This window comes from Bufo bufo, chromosome 3 (genome assembly GCF_905171765.1).
Source record: "Bufo bufo chromosome 3, aBufBuf1.1, whole genome shotgun sequence".
Taxonomy (NCBI): domain Eukaryota; kingdom Metazoa; phylum Chordata; class Amphibia; order Anura; family Bufonidae; genus Bufo; species Bufo bufo.
This window is the reverse complement of record NC_053391.1, coordinates 643724938-643738368: the sequence shown is the minus strand read 5'-3', so window position 1 is coordinate 643738368 and position 13431 is coordinate 643724938.

The window sequence follows — 13431 nt, the reverse complement described above, 5'->3', positions numbered from 1 at the left end:
AGGTCTGTTAACATCCTGTATCCCGACAGTTCCCTGGTGCCAGATTCACTTCAGACCTCTTCAGTCTTGGATCCTGGGCGTCTGGAACAGGCGTCAATCCTCCCTGGATCATCGAGTAATCCTACCAATTCGGGTACTTCTGTCCCTAAACTGGTGGAAGAACCACGAGAACTTATCCAAGTGGACTCCCTGGCAGAAAACTCCCCTAATACAAGTAGTAATGGACGCAAGTCTGTCCGGCTGGGGCGCAAAAGTATGGGGATCATCTTTTCAGGGGAACCTGGCGACAATCTATCAAATCCCAGTAGCAAACTTCAGGGAACTGAGAACAGTCTGGGAGGCATTAAAAGCAGCAGAGGGAATACTACGTCTTCACTATATAAGAGTGCTATCAGACAGCACTAATGCCATCGCTTACCTCTCCCATCAAGGGGGAACGCGATCAGCAACTCTTCAAACGCTGACAACGAAAAAAAATTCATGGACAGGGCAGAAAGTGGCCTCCATCTCTGCAATTCATCTGAACGGAACGCTGAACCTGGAAGCGGATTTCCTCAGCCGCCACAGGATCGCTCATACGGAATGGTCCTTAAGCTCAGACATTCAGGTTGGTGGTAGACAGGTGGGGGATGCCCGATGTGGACCTATTTGCCACCAGGGTAAACCCAAAGGTGGAGACATTCTGTTCCTTTAACCCCAGGGACAGACCTCACGACTTGGACGCCTTCGCCATCCGTTGGCATTGGAAGCTATGCTATGCTTTCCCTCCGCTTCCTTTAATTCCGAAAATTCGCCAGGACAAGGCCACAGTAATCGTGATCGCTCCCCTATGGCTGAAGAGGAGCTGGTTCGCATCTCTCCAGAGATACTCTCTCCAGGATCCCTGGCCCCTTCCTATACGGGGGGATCTATTCCATCAGGGTCCGGTTCTACACCCAAACCCACAGCTTCTGAAACTAGCAGCATGGATCCTGAGACCCAGACTCTAAAACGACAGGGCTTATCAGATAAGGTTATAACTACCTGGAGAGCCTCCAGGAAAAAGGTAACATCCGCAATCTACCCTAAAGTCTGGAAGCGCTTCTGCTCCTGGAGTGGCGAAAAATCACCTCCTGTGTCCCCTCCTGGGATTTAAATACTGTCCTTACAGGTCTCACTCTACTACCATTTGAACCCATTGCCTATTATCCAATAAAATTATTGTCCCTAAAAACCGCCTTACTAGTTGCAATAACCTCGGCCCGCAGATTAGGTGAGTTACAGGCTCTATCCGTTAGGGAACCTTACCTTCGTGTCCTGGATGATAGGATCATTCTCCGACTCGACCCGGGCTTTCTCCCTAAAGTTGTATCCAGCTTTCATTGGAGCCAGGAAATTACCCTGCCTTCCTTTTGTCAACACCCCTCTAACGACAGAGTATTCCTTCCACTCTCTGGACGTTAGACGGGCAGTTCTAAACTATATATCTGCTACCGAAAAGTTCAGAAAATCTGACAACTTACTAGAACTCTTTGCTGGAAAGTACAAGGGCCAGAAGGCCTCCCGGTCTTCTATAGCGAGATGAATCAAGGAAACCATTTGCCTGTGTTACCAAATTTAAAATCTTCCATGTCCAGTCAACATTAGGGCCCATTCCACTAGGGCTATGTCTTCCTCTCAGGCAGAGCGAGCTGGCACCTCCCTGGAAGAAATATGTCAAGCTGCCACTTGGTCCAGCATCCATCAATTTATAAAACACTACAGCCTGGATCTTTCCAGATCCTCTGATCTGTCCTTTGGACAGAAAGTCCTCCAGGCTTTAGCTCCCCCCCATAACTGATATATTTTGTATATCTCCTTGTATGCCGTTGTGATGATGCTATGGAAAAACCGGAATTAGTCTTACCGGTAATTCAGTTTCCATGAGATCATCACGACGGCACGTTATTCCCTCCCTACATATATTTCAAAAGATTTTAACTTTTGGAGGGTCTCCAGAAGGTATGAAGTAATACCTTCTCCATTGTTTGTTGTTTTTTCGCCACCGGGTTACTCTGTGTGATTTTGGAAGCACTGGTGTTGGTGGTGGGAGGGGGGTATTTAACCTTTCTCTGTTCCTGCCCCTACAGAGGTCAGGGGTCAATCTCCTTGTATGCCGTCATGATGATCTCATGGAAACAGAATTACCGTTAAGACTAAGGCCTCATGCACACGACCGTTGTGTGCACCCGTGGGCGTTGTGCCGTTTTCCGTTTTTTTTCGCGGACCCATTGACTTTCAATGGGTCCGTGGAAAAATCTGAAAATGCACCGTTTTGCAGCCGCATCCGTGATCCGTGTTTCCTGGCCGTGAAAAAAATATGACCTGTCCTATTTTTTTCACGGCCAACGGTTCACGGACCCATTCAAGTCTATGGGTCCGTGAAAGAACACGGATGCACACAAGATTGGCATCCGTGATCCGTGGCCGTAGGTTAGTTTTTATACAGACGGATCCGAAGATCCGTCTGCATAAAAGCTTTTTCAAAGCTGAGTTTTCACTTCGTGAAAACTCAGAACCGACAGTATATTCTAACACAGAAGCGTTCCCATGGTGATGGGGACGCTTCTAGTTAGAATACACTACAAACTGTGTACAAGACTGCCCCCTGCTGCCTGGCAGCACCCGATCTCTTACAGGGGGCCGTGATCAGCACAATTAACCCCTTCAGGTGCGGCACCTGAAGGGGTTAATTGTGCTGATCACGGCCCCCTGCAAGAGATCAGGGCTGCCAGGCAGCAGGGGGCAGACCCTCCCCCCCCCCCCCCCCCTTCCTAGTTTGAATATCATTGGTGGCCAGTGCGGCCCCCCCCCTCTATTGTAATAATAGGTTGGTTCCAGTGCGGCCCCCCCCCCCCTCTATTGTAATAATTCATTGGTGGCACTGTGTGCGCCCCCCCTCTCCCTCCCTCTATAGCATTAACAACATTGGTGGCCAGTGTGCGGCCTCCCATCTCCCCCCCCCATCATTGGTGGCAGCGGAGTTCCGATCGGAGTCCCAGTTTAATCGCTGGGGCTCCGATCGGTAACCATGGCAACCAGGACGCTACTACAGTCCTGGTTGCCATGGTTACTTAGCAATAGTACAATAGTAGAAGATTCATACTTACCGGCTGCTGCGATGTTCGTGTCCGGCCGGGAGCTCCACCTACTGGTAAGTGACAGGTCTGTGCGGCGCATTGCTAAATGAACTGTCACTTACCAGTAGGAGGAGCTCCCGGCCGGAAGCAGACATCGCAGCTCCCAGGTAAGTATGAATCTTTTACTATTGTACTATTGCTAGTAACCCGCTGCCACCAATGATCGGGGGGGGGGAGATGGGAGGCCACACACTGGCCACCAATGTTGTTAATGCTATAGAGGGAGGGGGGGCCGATGGGGGGCGCACACTGTGCCACCAACGATTTATTACAATAGAGGGAGGAAGGGGGGGGGGCGCACACTGTGCCACCAATGATTTATCACAATAGAGGGAGGAAGGGGGGGGGGGGCACACTGTGCCACCGAAGATTTATTACAATAGAGGGAGGAAGGGGGGGGGGGCGCACACTGTGCCACCAACGAATTATTACAATAGAGGGAGAAAGGGGGGGGGGGGCCGCACTGGCCACCAATGATATTCAAACTGGGGAGGGGGGGGGTCTGCCCCCTGCTGCCTGGCAGCCCTGATCTCTTACAGGGGGATATGATAGTACAATTAACCCCTTCAGGTGCGGCACCTGAGGGGTTAATTGTGCTGATCACGGCCCCCTGTAAGAGATTGGATGCTGCTAGGCAGCAGGGGGCAGTCATGTACACAGTTTGTAGTATATTCTAACTAGAAGCGTCCCCATCACCATGGGAACGCCTCTGTGTTAGAATATACTGTTGGAAATGAGGTTTCACGATCTAACTCATATCCGACAGTATATTCTAACATAGAGGCGTTCCCATGGTGATGGGGACGCTTCAAGTTAAAATATACCATCGGATTGGAGAAAACTCCGATCCGATGGTATAAAAGGGACTCCAGACTTTACATTGAAAGTCAATGGGGACGGATCCGTTTGAAATGGCACCATATTGTGTCAACGTCAAACGGATCCGTCCCCATTGACTTGCATTGTAATTCAGGACGGATCCGTTTGGCTCCGCACGGCCAGGCGGACACCAAAACGACTTTTTTTTTCATGTCCGTGGATCCTCCAAAAATCAAGGAAGACCCACGGACGAAAAAACGGTCACGGACCTACGGACCCCGTTTTTGCGGACCGTGAAAAAAAAACGTCCGTGTGCATGAGGCCTAATTCAGTTTTTTCTCTAATTTCTGCCCTCAGCGTGGAATGTTGTGGCCCATGCACACTAGATAGTCAGCCAGTCCCAGTGAAATTGGCAGGTTTGGCCAACAATGATCTAATGCAGGAATCGGCAACCTCCAGCTGTTCTGAAACTACAATTCCCGTAATGCTCTATTCACTTCTAGGGGAGTTAGTAGAACAGCCAAGCATGTCTGCATGCTGTGAGTTGTTGTTTTTCAGCTGGAGTTCTGAAGGTTGCTAAAAGGGGATTTCTCGGGAAGCTTGGCCTGCCACTAGATGCAGTAAGCTGTGCTGCTCATTGCTCCTGCCGGGATCCTGATTAGAATCGCTATTTGCGGTCCTCTGGTGGCCGGTGAGAATCCCGATCGGTGTCTGGAGGAGTGAGGAATTCCATGCCGTGCTGACACAGAGAATGCCGAAGAGGGGGAAGAACAGTGCCCCCCTGGACAGAGGGGGAGTTCCGCCAAGATGGCGCTGGAGCAGAGGAGGAGGAGAGCCAGCATGAGGCGGTGAGCTGGAGAGCAGCTGTGCGCCTCAGCATATTAGCTAGAACAACTAAGGGCTTAAAGGACTGGTCTCACTGCACTGAGACAGCAAACGTGTTCTCCTCTGATCAGGAGGATTGCCCCTCAGATGCAAGGGGAACCAGGTCTCAGTCTTAAGGGGAAAGGTACAGGGGGCAGAAAGCCATCAGAATCCCAAAGCACAAGAGCCTACATTCAAAGATATTAAGGGGCTGTAGTGAGTTGCAACAAAACCCTAAAAGCCTTCAATCTCCAAGTGGGCAGCCTGCAGGAAGATGTATCCCTGTTGAAGCACGATATGCACAAAATATCTGAAAGAACCTCAGAACTGGAAAAAAGAATGTCACAGTTAGAGGATCAGGTTAGTCCTCTCAAGATGGCAGCTATGTCAACGACAAGAGATATGGCGGCTCTATTTGTTAAGACTGATGATTTGGAAAACAGATCCCACCGTAATATCAGAAGAGTGGGGGGTTCCGGAAAAAACGGAAGGGGCAAATACTACAGAATACAAAGAAAAGTGGTTACATCAGAAATTTCAGGATAAAGGACTCTCCTCACTATACGCTGTAGAAAGAGCACATCGGGTGCCCACAAGGCCGCTGCCACCGCGTAGACCACCGAGACCTATCCTTGCTAAAATACTACACTTTAAAGACAGAGATATCATTTTGAGGCAGGCACGAGATAATGTGGATCTGGTCATAAATGGAGCAAGAATTTCCATCTTCCCGGACTACTCTACAGAGGTTCAGAAAAAACGGACAAGGTTTCTAGATGTCAAGAGTAGACTTGGGAATCTGCAGATCCAGTACTCCAGTAGTGGCTATGGGCTCTACCAAGTTCTTTGAGGATCCAGAAGAGGCGACACAATGGCCTAACTGCCATGAAAAATCTACTGAAAGAACAGAACAAGGACACTGAGAAGAAGGAGGAGCCCGCATGAAAGTTTTTGTTCTTTTTTTCCAATGTCTTTTCCCCTTTTTTGTTTTTCTCCCTTTGTTGTTTTCTACCTCTACTTAGATTTTTCCAAAATGCAGGAGGACAATCTAACACCAGAGGACTTCACGATTGGGACTTTGTGTATTAATACAGTCTCAACTCTTCTGACGCAGGAGCGTGAGTTGCGCACAGTGCAGTTCACAAATTTCAGTTTTCGTTACTGGTTAGCGAGTTGTTGCGAATAGTAGTGTTGAATATGCTATATATAAAAAGGTGGGCAAGTTTGGTTAGTGGCGCCCAAGGTATGGGGTGATTAGGAGATGTCTTTAAATATCAATCATACATTGTGGGGGGGGGGGGGGGTTCGGAGGGTACCCACTCCGGCATGGTAGTGCGGACAACTTCTCAATTGGCACTTGGGGCAATGGGGGTCCTTGAAAGGAGGTGTGGAATCCAGCTTATGTTTTATATTGGGAATATGACACATGATTAAGATACTCAGCTGGAATATGAGGGGAATGGCAGATGCCAGGAAGCGTCATAGTATTTTCAATTATCTTTCACGCTTTCAGCCATCTATTTGTTGCTTGCAGGAGACGCATCTACCTAAGACCACAATACAATGGTTAATAAAGTCATGGGTGGGTTATGCTTCTCATGCGGTGCTCTCATTGCATTCTAGAGGAGTAAGTATATTAGTGCATAAAAATATTAGATTTGAATGTTTTAGAGTTCTTAGATGACGAAGGGAGATTCATATGTGTACTATGCAGTATTGAGGATATTCAATATCCGGGACTTCCATGGTTGCTTATTGAAGATTTTAATTGTACACCAGAAAATCGGATAGGTGGAGGGATCTGGGAAGTCTCCAGGTAGTTCTACGTTAAGCAACATTATGAAAGAAGTAGGCCTGATTGATATATGGAGGGTGAGATCCTGCAGAGCGCAGATATTCCTGTGCCTCGTCCACATTTCGTACTCATCTCGAATAGACCTGGCGTTGGTAAATGATACTATCAGCCTAGGGCTTTGTCGGATCATTCCTTAAGAAAGGTGGAGCTAAAGCTTGGGGGGGACCAGAACGAAGGTGAAATTATGGAAGTGTAATGCGTTTTGGCTACAAATCTTAGGTTACCTTTCAGGTATGGCTGACTCCATTAAAGAATACTTTAAAGGGAGTCTTTCATCTAATCTGACCGTTTTAGACCGCTCAGATCAGGTTATAGACTCTTTGACCCTTGTTAGAGATGTGTGAATATTATTCTATATTTTTTGTATCTCTAGGACTGTAATGAGTTAACTTTTTCTTCTTCAAGTGCCTCCCACCCCCCTCTTTGTTTCAAGATTGGAGAAGAGGGGGGGGGGGCGCAAAGAGCTGTGCTGTGGGAAGTGTCTGTTTTCTCATCTTTGTACAGGTGTCCCAAGGGAGGTGTATAGATTGTGGAGGAATGCATAAGCCAATCATATGACTTGATATGTATATATTATTCACTGCCTATAGAGAAGCACCTCCTTGAAGTGTCACATATGACGTATGCAGTATTATTGTTAGGATAGACGCCATTACAACATTGCGACGATAACCAGATGTTTACATTAGTTCACATTCCAAAGTAGTGCCCAGTGCGCAGTTGCCAGGGTGTTATCTCCTCTCTCTTATCTCTTCTTCCTTTTGAGCCAATGAAATAATGCCTGGGCCTCAAAGTACTGCCCTTTTCTGAAGATACATATACCACTTACTTTCTGTAATAAATTAGAGATTGCTTTGACCAGCTTCTGTGTCAGTGTCCAGTCTCTCAACCACGCGTGGATATTAACCCCCTGGGGGTACATTGATTTGAAGCACCAGAGTGCATCTCAAATGCTCTAATTTAGGGCGACTTTAACACCCTTATTACAATCGTACCTTTCTCTTCTGTGTCCCTCGTCCAGATCATGAAAATAACACTTTTTAAACTTATGCAAATGATCTTCTGAAGGTGCCCAGGGGCGGCGTTACTGGGCAGTGTGCCCAGAAAAACACACCTCCAGCCGGCGGACGTCACGAGCGGCACCAGAGGACGGCGGGCTGGGAACTGGCCCGCACCTGCGCACTGCTCTGCCCATTATGGGCAGAGGAACAGCCTTTCATATTGCGCATGCGCCGGCCGGCTGTCTTTAGTTACCTGATCTGAGCGGTCTAAACGCTCAGATTAGGTGAAAGACTCCCTTTAAGTATAATGTGGGTACGGTGTCCCTGCATGCTGTATGGGATGCTATGAAAGCATATCTAAGGGGGCTATTGATCAAGTCTATTAGCGCACATAAAACCAGATCTAGGAAAGCGGATGATAGGACTCATAAAATGGTGGCGGAGGAGGCATTTGGGGTTACACCCCTCCCAGGCCAATAGTGAGGCATTGGAGTGGCACAGGAACAACTGATGTCATCTATCACAGGTTGCAGACAGGAAACAAAGCTTTTATAAGCAACACTTGTTTGCTGAAGGCGAAAAAGTGGGACATATGCTATCTGTTATTTCTAGGGTTCAGCAAGGGTCATCATTATAACTGAATTGTTGGGTGCCCTGGGGAAGTCATGCATAGATTTGGGAGATATCTTGGGAGTGCTTGAGGGATTCTATTCCTCACTCTATACCTCTAGAGCCTCTGAAACAGAGGAAGAGCTGTTAAGATTTCATGAGGAGGCAGACCTATCTTTGCTGACGGTAGAAGAGAGAGAAATGTTAGAGGAGCCTATTGCTTTGGAGGAGGCCCTTAAAGATATGGTTAATGACAAAGCCCTGGGTTTGGATGGTATCTCAGTAGAAGTATATAAGAGCTTTCAGGGAGTGATGTTACCAGAACTGTTAAAGGTTTTCAATTACTCGTTGGAGGCAGGCTCTCTCCCGTCTTCTATGCAGGAGGCCCTAATAGTAGTGATTCAAAAGCCAGGAAAGGACCCAAGATATCGACTCGTACAGGCCGATGTTAAAACGGCAGATGTTAAAATATTGGCAAAACGTCTGTCTAAAGTGATTCTTAATATTAATCATCCAGATCAGACAGGCTTTATGCCCCAGAAATCTTTGGCAAATAATATTCGTAGAGTATATACCAGTGTACAGTTCGCGGCACATAACTATGGAGATGGGGCAATTCTGTCACTTGATGCTGCCAAATCCTTTGACAGTGTGGAGTGGGGATATCTTTGGGGTACGTTGAAGTGTGCTCTCGAGCAGCAGGTGGAAGGTGAGCAACCTGAAGAGGAGAGTTCTCTGGAAGACGTCAAGAAGCCAGAGCCTGTTAAAAATGGGACTGTGCTAAAGGCATAGATCTGTTCAGACAAAGTGTAAGTAAAATACAGTACAATACACTATATACTGTACTGTATTATACAGACATCAGACCCACTGGATCTTCAAGAACCAAGTGGGTCTGGGTCAAAAAAAAAAGTAAAAAAAAAACAAACACATTTATCCCTGATTAAAAAAAAATAATAATAATTCCCTACACATGTTATATATCACCGCGTTAGTAGCGACCCGATCTATAAAACGGTCATGTTACATTTCTCGCACGGTGAACGCCATAAAAAAAAAAAAATATGATGAAATTGAAATTTTGCTCACCTTACTTCCAAAAAAAGGTAATAAAAGTGATAAAAAAGTTCTATGTATGCCAAAATAGTACCATTCAAACCGTCGTCTCATGCCACAAAAAATGAGACCCTACCGAAGATAATCGCCCAAAAACTGAAAAAACTATGGCTCTCAGAATATGGAGACACTAAAACATTATTATTTTTTTTGTTTCAAAAATGATATTGTGTATATCTTACAAAAATAAAAAAAGTATACATATTAGGTATCGCCGTGTCCGTATCGACTGGCTCTATAAAAATATCACATGACCTAACCCCTCAGTTGAACACCGTAAAAAATAAAAACTGTGCTAAATAAACAATTTTTTGTCACCTTACATCACAAAAAGTGTAATAGCAAGCGATCAAAAAGTCACACGCACCCCAAAATAGTGCCAATAAAACCGTCATCTCATCCCACAAAAATCATACCCTACCCAAGGTAATCGCCCAAAAACTGAAAAAATTATGGCTATCAGACTATGGAAACACTAAAACATGATTTTTTTTGCTTCAAAAAATAAATCATTGTGTAAAACTTACATAAATAAAAAAAAAGTATACATATTCGGTATCTCCGCATCCGTGACAACCTGGTCTATAAAAATATCTCATGATCTAACCTGTCAGATGAATGTTGTAAATAACAAAAAATAAAAACGGTGCAAAAACAGCTATTTCTTGTTATCTTGCCTCACAAAAAGTGTAATATAGAGCAACCAAAAATCATGTGTACCCTAAACTAGTACCAACAATACTGCCACCCTATCCCGTAGTTTCTGAAATGGGGCCACTTTTTTGGAGTTTCTACTGTAGGGGTGCATCAGGAGGTCTTCAAATGGGACATGGTGTCAAAAAAACCAGTCCAGCAAAATCTGCCTTCCAAAAACCGTATGGCATTCCTTTGCTTCTGCGCCCTGCCGTGTGCCCGTACAGCAGTTTACGACCACATATGGGGTGTTTCTGTAAACTACAGAATCAGGGCCATAAATATTGAGTTTTGTTTGGCTGTTAACCCTTGCTTTGTAACTGGCAAAAAATTATTAAAATGGAAAATCTGTCAAAAAAGTGAAATTTTACAATTGTATCTCTATTTTCCATTAATTCTTGTGGAACACCTAAAAGGTTAACAAAGTTTGTAAAATCAGTTTTGAATACCTTGAGGGGTGTAGTTTCTATAATGGGGTTATGTAAAGTAATAACTATTTTTGGAGGTATTACTATGTATTTTAGAAGTAGAGAAATTGAAACTTGGAAATTTGCAATTTTTTACAACTTTTTGGTAAATTTGGTATTTTTTTTTATAAATAAAAATGAATTTTTTGGACCTAATTTTAGCAGTGTCATGAAGTACAATATGTGAAGAAAAAACTATCTCAGAACGGCCTGGGTAAGTCAAAGCGTTTTAAAGTTATCAGCACTTAAAGTGATACTGGTCAGATTTGCAAAAAATGGCCAAGTCCTTAAGGTGAAATAGGGCTTTAAGGGGTTAAAAACCCAGAAAATGATGGCTGTATTTCTAGCTTCAATTGCACACTGACTAATCCAGATGTATATTGCCAAAAAAGTGGGTTTTTTTGGTAACAGAATAGGAAAGCTGTATATATTAAACTTGAATTTAACACTTGCAGATCAGGAAAATAGTGTTTTTTGGCAAAAAAGTGTGTTTTTAAAAACCCATAAAATGATGGCTGTATTTCTAGCTTAAATTGCACACTGACTAAGCCTGCAAATGCACCAGATGTTGTAAATTGCCAAAAAATTGTGATTTTCAATGTCCCAAAAGCTCAGATGCAGTGCTAGTGCACTGAGCTTGCATAAAATGGCCGCCACCGCCCACCTAACTGAATTATAAAAGTAATTTTTTTTCGGTCACTGGGCTCAGGGCAAGATAAAAAAAATGGTGCCCTGCACCCACAAAACACAATGTATGTAGATCACTGAGTTAGATTCAGGTTTTGAGCAAAGATTCCTATTCTCTCCCTGAAATCACCAGCAGCATCCTCTCCCTACACTAAGCACAGCAGAGTGACGCTACGTGACTCCAGCTTATATAGAGGCTGGGTCACATGCTACACTGGCCAATCACAGCCATGATGTCTTCTAAGGTCAGACAGTTAAACGCTTGTTGATTGGCTGCTCTGCAGCCTTTCAAAAAGCACCAAGAAAGCACTGAACACTGAACCTGAACCCGAACTTTTACTGAAATGTTCGGGTCCAGGGTCCAAAAATCCTAAAGTTCGGTACGAACTGGAACTTTACAGTTCGGGTTCGCTCAACCCTATTCCCAATTGCTAAGAAAATTTAGAGGTATGTTCTCTGCTGTTCCAGGGTACACGACACTGGAAGTCCACTGTCGGGATTCGAACCCGTGACCAGCCACATCCCAGGCGGTAGCCCTACGTACTAGGCTACCGTCCTCTCTGGACATGCCTCCCTGAAGCCTATTAGTTAACCTCAGTCTTGCCAAGCCTTGCTCATCACCCTTGATTCCCCACACCTGGTACTTCCCTATATAAGTAGGGATGAGCGAACCTGAACTGTATAGTTCGGGTTCGTACCGAATTTTGTGGTGTCCGTGACACGGACCTGAACCCGAACATTTTCGTAAAAGTTCAGGTTCGGTGTTCGGCGCTTTCTTGGCGCTTTTTGAAAGGCTGCAAAGCAGCCAATCAACAAGCGTCATACTACTTGCCCCAAGAGGCCATCACAGCCTTGCCTACTATTGGCATGGCTGTGATTGGCCAGTGCAGCATGTGACCCAGCCTCTATATAAGCTTGGGTCACGTAGCGCTGCACGTCACTCTGCTGATACAAGTGTAGGGAGAGGTTGCAGCTGCGACGTTAGGGCGAGATTAGGCAGTGATTAACTCCTCCAAAAGACTTCATTCTGTGATCGATCTACAGCTGTGGATCATTGAACTGCTGCTATTCAATTGCTCAGTGTTTTTAGGGTGCCCAGAGCGTTTTTCAGTCACTTTTTTCTGGGGAGATCGGCGGCCATTTTGTGGCTTGCTTGTGCGCCAGCACAAGCTGCCACCAAGTACATTTAACCATCAATAGTGTGGTTATTTTTTGCTATATCCTACATCAGGGTCAAGCTTTCATCAAGTGCATTTAACCATCAATAGTGTGGTTATTTTTTGGCCATATACTACATCATGGGCAAGTTGAGCCTGTCACCCAGCGCCTAAAAAATAGGCCTCACATTTATATTAATCCAAATCTGTCATTACTGCTTTAGCTGGTCAAGTTATTTTTAGTGACCGTCAAAGCACAGTTTTTGTTCTGGGTTGAAAAACAATTCCCAAATTTGCAATTCTCAAAATTAGTGGTTTCTGCTGTATCAGGCCTACTTTAACCTCCTCAGGACCGCCGTACGCAGGATTGCGTCTTTGCGGCGGCCCTGCTCTTCTTGGTGGACGCGCCGGTGCGTCCTCTCGCGAGACGCGAGATTTCCTGTGAACGCGCGCGTTCACAGGATCGGAAGGTAAGAGAGTGGATCTCCAGCCTGCCAGCGGCGATCGTTCGCTGGCAGGCTGGAGATGTGATTTTTTTAACCCCTAACAGGTATATTAGACGCTGTTTTGATAACAGCGTCTAATATACCTGCTACCTGGTCCTCTGGTGGTCCCCTTTGTTTGGATCGACCACCAGAGGACACAGGTAGCTCAGTAATATGTTGCACCAAGCACCACTACACTACACCCCCCCCTGTCACTTATTAACCCCTTATTCACCCTTGATCACCCCTGATCACCCCATATAGACTCCCTGATCACCCCCCTGTCATTGATTACCCCCCTGTCATTGATTACCCCCTTGTAAAGCTCCATTCAGATGTCCGCATGATTTTTACGGATCCACTGATAGATGGATCGGATCCGCAAAACGCATACGGACGTCTGAATGGAGCCTTACAGGGGCGTGATCAATGACTGTGGTGATCACCCCATATAGACTCCCTGATCACCCCCCTGTCATTGATTACCCCCCTGTCATTGATAACCCCCTGTAAAGCTCCA